We start from the raw sequence: 9836 nt of genomic DNA, 5'->3' as shown, positions 1-9836 counted from the left end.
ATTTATCATACATATAACAATAAAATTCTAGGCATTAAACAGCTTCAAAATTTGTTTATAAACTTCCTTATAAACTTAATTATTACTCTATAATTACTATAAAGTTTTTTTTATTATGTATTTAATACCAGATCGGCCTGGTGGGCCCTACATGTTTTCTCTTAATAAAAGATAAAATAAAAAATAAAAATAGCGACATTCGTAGACCTAACAAAAAAAAACAATTATCCTCTAATGAGTAAAAAAACAAAGCAAGTTAATTTGAAGAAAAAAACACGAAAAGAAAAAATAATAATAAATAAAACATTAGTAGTGTGAATAATATAATTAATAAATATAAAATTTATAACAGAATGTCCTGCTGCAGCCTGGGCTTTATTATTCGGGTCGAGGTTGGGTTTCCTAGGTTGTAGGTCACTGCTCCTTTAACGGTCGGTAAGTAGGAGTGGAACTTAATGAACCGTTTTTTTATGTAATCCTCTATTTTCTCAATTTATAATTCACAATGCAATTGGTTATTTCTTATAAACCAAGGAGCATCTACTGCGATTCTTAGGACTTTATTTTGAAAAGATTGTAATTTTTTCATTTTCCTAAAGGATGCCGCTCCCCAGACTTTACAGCCGTACTTCAGCAATGGCATGAGAATTGTTTTAAAAATAAGAAAAGTCGTTTTTGGTTTTAATTTGGATTTCATATTTAGGATAAGGTATATCATTTACTATTTAGGATAAGGTATAGCATTTACTATTTAGGATAAGGTATAGCATTTACTATAGAGTTACAATCTTAATTACTTCATATTGTTGTTATATTTGATGATAAATTTCCACAAAGAGGCAAAATGAACAATTATGAGAGATAGTTGACCGTGGATGATGAACGAGGAGAAGATGGTTGGGGGTGCGGTCAATGAAAAACACAAATAAGTTCGATTAACCTATTTTTAATGTGCCAACGTTTCGGCTAGAGTTTATAGCCTTCTTCAGGGCTAAAACAGAACAAGATAACAACCACAATAAGTATAGAAAATAAAAAAGAAAAAAGAAAGTATAAATAGAATAATTTTACACATAAAATGAATAATTTTACAAAATAGAATTAATAAAATAAAGTGATGAGAGAAGCGGGAAATAAAATGTATACATGGGTAATTGAAAAAGTGGGTTATATAATGAAAAATGAAGTTATATAATGCAAAGAAGTATGAACATATTAGTTATTATTAATTTAAAAATTGAAATATGAAAAGAAAATGAAAATTGAGAGGAAGAAAATATATGTAACAATAATAGATGATAAAGAGGCAAATTGTAAGTATAGTGAACAAAACTTATAACGCGGGTAAGGAAAATGGTTAAAAGTGGAGAAAATAAGGGGTAAGAGTAAAATAAAGAAAGGGGAAGGAAACAAAAAAAGAATAAAAACGAATCTGTTCGCTGGAAAATCAAACGCCTAATGGATACTGCGCTAATTACGATTTACTAATTATGATTTACCATACGGCAAACAGTTTTTACAATATTTAGGGAATTGGAAAATAATTTAATTTTTAAAAACCTGACTACAGAAATAACCCTATCTTATACTCCTATTTCTTTTCAAGATGGGTTGTTATTGCTTATCTCTTTAAATACATTAGTGGATTTCTAGTGATGCAACAATCCACTAATATGTTTAAGGAGATATACTCATATGTAGACAGTGTGACGTACCCTCTTAAATACCTCCTGACAGACTGCAGGCATTTGATAGAAATATGATTACCATATCATTTGGCAACTTTACTTAAGTATTTGATAACTTCAAGGAGACAAATATATATGTTAATATAATTATGTCACTTACTTTTATAGATTTTTTTTTCTTTTCAATTTAATTTTATTCATAAATTATTTTCTTAATATTAACTATTGCTATTATGTCAGCTAATATATTCTAGCGTAGATATAGTGATATCTGGAATGTTTCCAAGAGGAAAGCTCTGTCAGTATGTAAATGCAAACATAAATATCGCCGTGAATTGCCTTATATCATATTAAAAAAAAAAAAAGGAGATGTACATAATATTCTGTCTCTTAGGAGAAATTGGAGTGTAAGAGTTTTTTTTATAATTAAATTAGTTTTTGTATCTGCTTTTAGTTTTCACTTACTTTAATCGATTGTTTTTTACTATAATTCGGGTGAATATGCATTGGGTATAATTACTGCAATACAATTCGTCGGTGACAGGACAACGTCTCTGAGTGTCTCCGACAATACATACCAGTTCAGAAGTGTAAACAATGTGTAGTTAGGCCAGGTTTGAAAATCTTACTGGTCTATTTCTCTAAGATTCCATTTGAAATTTAATAACATAGATTATGAAGGATGTGGATCCTTATTCGCTATACGATTTGATCTCATGTAACAACTAATTGAAACTCTTATGTCATTTTAATATTCATATTACTAATTGTATATTATTCATGTTGATATCAAAGAATAAAGTTATTTTTCTTTTCACTTAATTTGTTTATATCATATCTAAATGGCGTTCTGTCCCAATAATCTCTAATCTTCCGGGACAAAGATCGAGTAAGATCTAAGTTTACTGTACTTTTTGAGCAAGTTAATAGTGATCTACTTGAAGCTATAAAAGTGAGATATAACTATATATATATATAATGCCTAAAATATTATTAAAACTTCCTGACGACTTTATTTACAAAACAACTGTCAATTATGTTAAAGGTAAAAACTTACAATGTCTTTTAAAGTGTCATATTAAAATTGAGTAAGTCATAACTGGGATGTTATTTTTATTGTAATATAAATTAAATATTATTTAACAATAATATTTAATATTCAATTGCTAAATATCAGAAAATAATAGCTATATCTCTATAAATATAAACAATGTCTTAGCCTTAGTAATCCATTTTTAACCGTTAATAGCTTCTTCAAACATTAAATGTCCAATTTATATCAAAGCCATGGCTAAGATTTACCTTTGCTAATAATTAACAACCACGAATAATCATAATTTAATGAAACCTATGGTCCATTGTAGTAGTGGTAGTTTACCGTACGGTTATATGTGCTGACTATATCTGCTACTCTGCCCATAGGAGAACTCAATATTTTAAGAAGGTTTCAAAATATGAGAAAATATTATTTCAATATGCTGAGCTTGAGACGTCGAACTACAAAATCAAATGTGGAGTTGGCTCAAGACAGAGCCCAAAGAAATCGACGAACAGATTTAATTTCAATATTTTAAAGTCAAACTGTTACAACAGAATCACGATATCTCAGTGTGTAATCTGAGCCATCGTACTTGAAAATTGTTACGAATCGGTTCAGAGAAATGAGGACTTGGCCTGCCTCTGAGGGAGAAGCAACATTTCTCGATGTCCTGAGTTGAATTCACATGGTATCCACCATTTCGCCAACTAACCTATCTGGCCGAGGGAAGCAGCTATAAAACGTGACCACGTCGGCGAAGACGTCACCAGATAAGCAATATCAACATCTTAATTTCACATGAGATCCAAATATTTGTTCTTATATCGTATTATTAAATAATTAATTATTCAACTAACACACTAACCAATAGTTTTCCCCTTCATGGAACAATATTTGATAAAAGAAAACATAATATAGGCATGTTAACCCATAAATAGAAAAATAAGTCTCATAATTCAACACCCCCCTCGTTCCTGACTAATTTTAATAATATTAAAGGATCAGGTAACTGAGCGGGCTGGGGCCAGGGTCCCAGAGCATTTTGTGCATAAGGCCGTGAGTTCGTTTTCTACTTGGGTCATGCAATATTTATTTCATTGTGGTCCCCAGAAACGAAGCTTGGCATAGTATAGGTCCTCGAACGTGAGTCATTAAAAAAATAATGATTAAATAAAACAAAAATTATATACAGTCTGGTTTAGGATTATCTTTCAATTGACTATAAACTTCTTCTGCTACAAAACAAAATCTTATTAATTACAAATTTAGCTTAAACAATACTTATCAAAATGAGTAGTATATACAATATGTTAATACCTAAAAAATAAAGACAGTTTTATAGTCTTCATATTGATATTAACAAGTACAATAATATACCAATAAAGTAACTAAATATAAATAAATTTCTACAAAACAAATTTCTAAAAATTTGAATGTTTAAATGATAATAAAAATAAACTAATCTTATGAAGGGAAAAACAAGGCGTCAGTTCTGAAATGCTTACAGTTAAGGAGTATATAAAAAAGTATAGTTCATCAAAAGATCAAAAATGGTGTTTGCGAAAAAAAAAATAAAAGCTTTTTTTTTCTCAATTATTTTCGGAGTGCTGAATTTCAGGTTTTACACCTCGCCTGCCGACGGCGCTCAGTGTGGACTCGTGGATCTAGTGGGACAGTGGTTCAAAAATGAACATTAAGGGTCGTATTCAGGCATTAATTACAATGTTAATGAGACAGAAAATATATGCCAAATTCATTCCAATAAAGAATAAGAGTTATATCTAATTTTTATTAGTTAATTACTTTTCATTCGGATTACTATTTCTTTTAAAACAATCTTCTTCGACCTAGGGCAGGTTTGTTTGTTGAGTTTAACGATTGAGTACTACTATTATCGATATAGGCTGATCTTGTTATTGATTATTTATTAATATATAACTGATTACAATTAATGAATAACAAATAAGTTTCCTCTCTATAATTTTTTCTAATATTAGTATTTGCTTTTACTATTTGTGAGTGTTTCTATAAATATTAAAGCTTGTTATACATAATCATATTTGTAAATACGTAATACTTATATTTGTATTTTATACTAATATCTATGAATTTTTTTTATTATTAGTAAAATATCTATATACATGATTTTTATTTTTGACTACAACACATTAAAAAAAAAATTATAATCTGTAGCACTATAACCCATGAAGCGTTAAGGGCGCAATACTCTGTAAGGAAGTACCTACTACTACAACACATTGCAGTTCAAAATTTCTTGTCAAGAAGAAGGCTAATCTATCAAAAATATATATCAGTAAATGTATCGTGATATCTTATTTTTTTTAACAAAAAATGTTAAACTTATATTTAATTCGTGCCAATTTTTTTTTATCTTCCTTCATCAAAATCCAGAGAAACATGATCCATAAAGGTGTAAAAGTATACACCTTCGAAAATTATGATGACATATAAATATTTTTATACATGAATTACTTATAATAAAATGTATGTGTTTTTTACAAGTACTTTCTTTAGTGTTTATAGTATACCACAATGCCAAACCTTGTCAAACGCTTGTTGAAAGTCTAAGAAATAAACTAGCGTGTGAATCAATTCAATTTCAAATCTGTTTACTATGAATTTAGTTAATATTATTAGTTGGTGTGAAGTGGAATAGTTTAAATTGTGAAAGATTTAAATACTCGTCAATGTTTTCATTTGCTAGATGCAGATCTCTTTCGCATTCTGTATTGGAGAATTTCTTCTCATAATAATTAGTGAACGCCATGGGCATACCCAGAATCAAAACTAGGGGGGCTAACCATAGTCAATCAGGTTGTGACAATTCAGCATGGAAAATGAAAATGAAACCAAAGGTTTAAAAGCATTATATATAATTATAGCAGTGCTTTATTAGTTATAACAAAATTTGTTTGGGAAAAAAATATTTTTTATTGAATTAATAATTTTTTTCACTTCTAAGGCAGCTGCCCCATCCGGCCCCCCGCTGGGTTCGCTCATGAACGATTCAGCTTTTTCAGTGTCGTAAATGTTGTGTCTGTCTAGTATGTCCTCAAACTGTATTTTCAGACGCATTTTTGACGAATTTGCCAATGCCCTGACTGGCAAAAATTTGATTATATAAATAAAAAAAAAGTAATCTGAGAATACTGATTCTGTTTATGTTTCTTCACTTGTTATTGTGAACTTTGGTCTCAAAAAATTTTTTTTTTTACGAATAACAAATTTAATAAACTTATAACATATTTTTATGACATATTAAAGATGCAGTCATAAGCAAATATTTTACATAAGTTTTATTACGTCCAGGCTCTTACGAGAAAGCTACCGTGGCCTAACCCTCACACTGCCTAGACCATTAATGCATTGCAATCAGATCAAAAACAGAATTATTTGGACAGGCTAAGTTGTTCTATTTACCAAAATATTTGAAATATACATCGTACTAGGTTTGCATATTTTACTAGTTTTTCATGGTAAAGGTGTTTTTGTGGATGAGGTGATTTTTGCTCTGTTAGCCTCACATACAGACATGCATTATTGTGGTTTTGAATGGTTTCCCAACGAGCACAATCATAATATTGTATTCACTTTCCTTATTTATCTCAAGGAATATTTTTCCCATTTTACGAATAAATCTCACGTTTATTGTTCACGTGTATGCAACGTAACTTCTTAATCTCTTTATCTGTTACATAGAATGAAGTGCAGTTGATTTCCAAGATTTTTTATTATTCCTAGTTATGTTTATTTGAAAATTATTGTTACATGCGATAACTTGTTGGGGAAAGAGTTTAAATACAATGGATGACTAGCTCATTTAAATATCATAAATACGGAAAATACTCTATGGAACATTGCATTCTGCGCTGAAATTATTTTTCACTAAAAATAGACAGACTGATTGTTCGTATTTTTCTTTAAAAAAAACTAATCGTTCAAGAACCGTTTGAGTTATTTAGTACCAGAATTAATGTTTTTTTTTTACTGTCTTTAATATCAAAAATACCCGAACGGAATCGACGAAACCAAAATTGCGCGTAATTAGCTGTTACAGTATCGGGACCATAAAGAGCATTCACAATTTCAGCCCCTTGGCTTGCATTTTCGCTTTTATTTAAGAAAAACTGTTAAATGTATCGATTTTTTATCTTTGTTGACTTCCATCTTTAACACCCTTTAACTTACAACTGAGTGGACCAAACAAAAAACACCAAATAAATATTTTTAGTGCAAAATGTCACCTTGATAACGAGCATAAATCTGAAATTGTTTGATCGATACTTTACGAGATATCAATCGCTACAACCATCTACCGAAAAAATGATGGATTTCTTTTTCCCCAACCTAATAAATATATATATAGTCGGTCGTAAAATATGGTGACTAAAAATATGAAATTTTTAACAATATTAAAAGCTTTGTTTATTGTATTATTTTATTCTTTAAATCAGAAGTCAATTTTAAGAGAGAGATTTCCAAAAATCTATACCTAAATAAATTCAAATTACAAAGAATGTCAGATACCATGTTTTACGACCGAGTGCCTCATGTATATTATTTAATCAATTTTAAATTACTGTGGCATTAGGAGAGTACTAAAATTAAAATCAATCAGACAGTAAATAATAATAAAAAATTTTTAAAAATAAATAACCAAATCCGGCCCGACATATAAGAACAGCTTTACTGAAGCTAAGTATCCATAATTTCTGGTGCCGTTATCCTCTGTCACATTTTTGGAAATGGTGACTATGACGAAAGTGGTTAATAATCGAAACTGATAACTCCTACTTAATCACAGATATAATTTGCTTAATTTTAGGGTCCCATTTTACGTTTGTGCTTTGAGAAGAAGCAATATATATTTGAAGCATGCTGTTTAATAGAATTAAAAGAGGAGAAAAGTAAAAACCTGGCAACCTTTGATTACTTTTCCACTGAACTTGATCCATCAAACGAAGGGTGTACATCTCCTTTCGTGCCTTTCACTATCACTAGTGTGCCCCACTCAGAAGCTCGAAACTTGTTAGGACGATGGAGCAATGTCTTCTCTTAATGAGCGAAGTACCTTTTTATTCTGTTGTTCTTCAATAAAAAAAAAAAAGTTATAATTTCGGTGATTACGTAAAATCATAACTTCTAATATGTAATATGATACATTAGTCATATTATATTATATCAAGGAAGGACAGGAATAGCATGGAGAAAATGGTCAAAATATTTTGTCTTTTATTAATCAGAATATTTTGAATTCGACATGGCCCTTCCATCATAATATTTACTTTAATGTTTAGATCAAAGTAATTATCTAGTTATAGCGGGAAAAATAATATAATTCAAAATTCCTAAATATTTTATAGAGTGTAAAGCCTTTTTCCAACTTATATTTATCACCCTCCTGTAATGCACATGTTCTACTGTACAGTATTGCACTGTAGGATCCAGTCACATGTTGGGTTTACATTTTTACTTATGAGATATTCATAATGCATTTCATTAGCAACAACAATGACAGATAAACATATTAATTAGTATTTACAATAAATTTTCCACTGTCCTGGAAAAACAACAAAAACTCGCGATACTTCTTCACCACCCAAGGACAAAGGGAGTTACATATGATTTTTCTTTATGATAAATAAAAGCGACTAAATTACCGAAAGCCTTGACGAAGTAAGGTTAGCTCCTATAGCGCCTTATTTCTTTTGCTGACAGTGTTGCAAATACCTCTTATATTTCCTCAAATAAAAAAGAGGTACAAAAAGGAATAAAATGTAGGAAAGAGATACAGATTGAGATGGAAGAAAGGTAACGAGGTGTATCGGCTGCTGTAGTGGGAGGTGGTGAGAATGGCCAGGAAATAATGAAGCTTGAAAAAGGAAAACCTTTGTAAACAGCGGAAATGGATGTCACAAAGGAATAATAGAAGCTCAGCTGTCCTTTTTATTCCTGTTAGTTTTCTTTTTTTTTAACATCTTAATATAATATTTAAAAAATGAAACTGGTATTCGATTTATGTTTTCATCTAGTTGACAATCGAGATTCTTCTATAGTTCTCAAGAATTCTATCTGACCTCTTGTATATCTTGGATCTTTATTCTACAACCCCGGAGATCGGCTTGCAGAAGAATACTTATAGCAAAAACTGCTCAAAAATATTCCGGTAATAATTAAGGCCTAACGAACCCCAACGTTCGATGCCGGTACCACCAATCGCTTTCTACACGTAGCCCCTCCAAACCCAATTCTACTAAATCAGTTTTAACGCAATCCTCCCATCTACGTTTCTGTTTACTCCTCGGCCATTTACCTGTCGGTTCAGTGTTTATTAACATTTTAGGGATCCACTTGTTATTTAAAAAATATTCTGGTAATATAATTTATTATATTCAAATGCATGAATAAACTATATCGCTGTTTTGCTTTGATAGCGGCACATCTGACAATTTGTTTTGTATTCGACGTATTCTTTTGATTGTATATTAGACTCTGTTTATTTAGTGACTACAATAGTTTTGGGAGAATCTGTAAGGAGATCTAAACATCAGGAAAAATCTAGACTATTATACTACCTTTGGAATACGTCCAATTCAAAATCAAATCAATTTTTTTTTTTTGTCATATGTACCACTATCAAAGCAAAGGAGAGGTATGAGATATTTTTCAAAATATATATTAATAAAAAAAAATGTTTTATTCATGAAAGCTTTTGATTTTTAACTATGGTTGAAATATTTACCACATTAATTGCAGTTTCCAACAAAATATGATGTGGGGAAAAATATTATTCTAGTAAAATTATACATCTAAATCTAACTATTAAAACATAAGACAATGACCTATTTTAAATTATTTAGTAACATCAGTATATTAAATGCGAAAAAGTCCCACCGGTTAGGGGCGTTTTATTACTTTTTTTTGCCAAATCTTGAAAATTATTGAATATGGTAAAATGAGTTCTAAATAATATTATAATACATTTCATCTCCTATAAATGTGGTAATTTATTTATTTTTTCTAATTAAAGTAATAGTTGAGATATGGAGTCCATTGATTGTCGTTGTTGTTATTATATTTATTTGTTA

Source organism: Halyomorpha halys, unplaced genomic scaffold (genome assembly GCF_000696795.3).
Source record: "Halyomorpha halys isolate HHAL.00 unplaced genomic scaffold, Hhal_1.1 Scaffold813.1, whole genome shotgun sequence".
In the NCBI taxonomy this organism is placed as follows: Eukaryota; Metazoa; Arthropoda; class Insecta; order Hemiptera; family Pentatomidae; genus Halyomorpha; species Halyomorpha halys.
Note: the sequence above shows the minus strand (reverse complement) of the source record.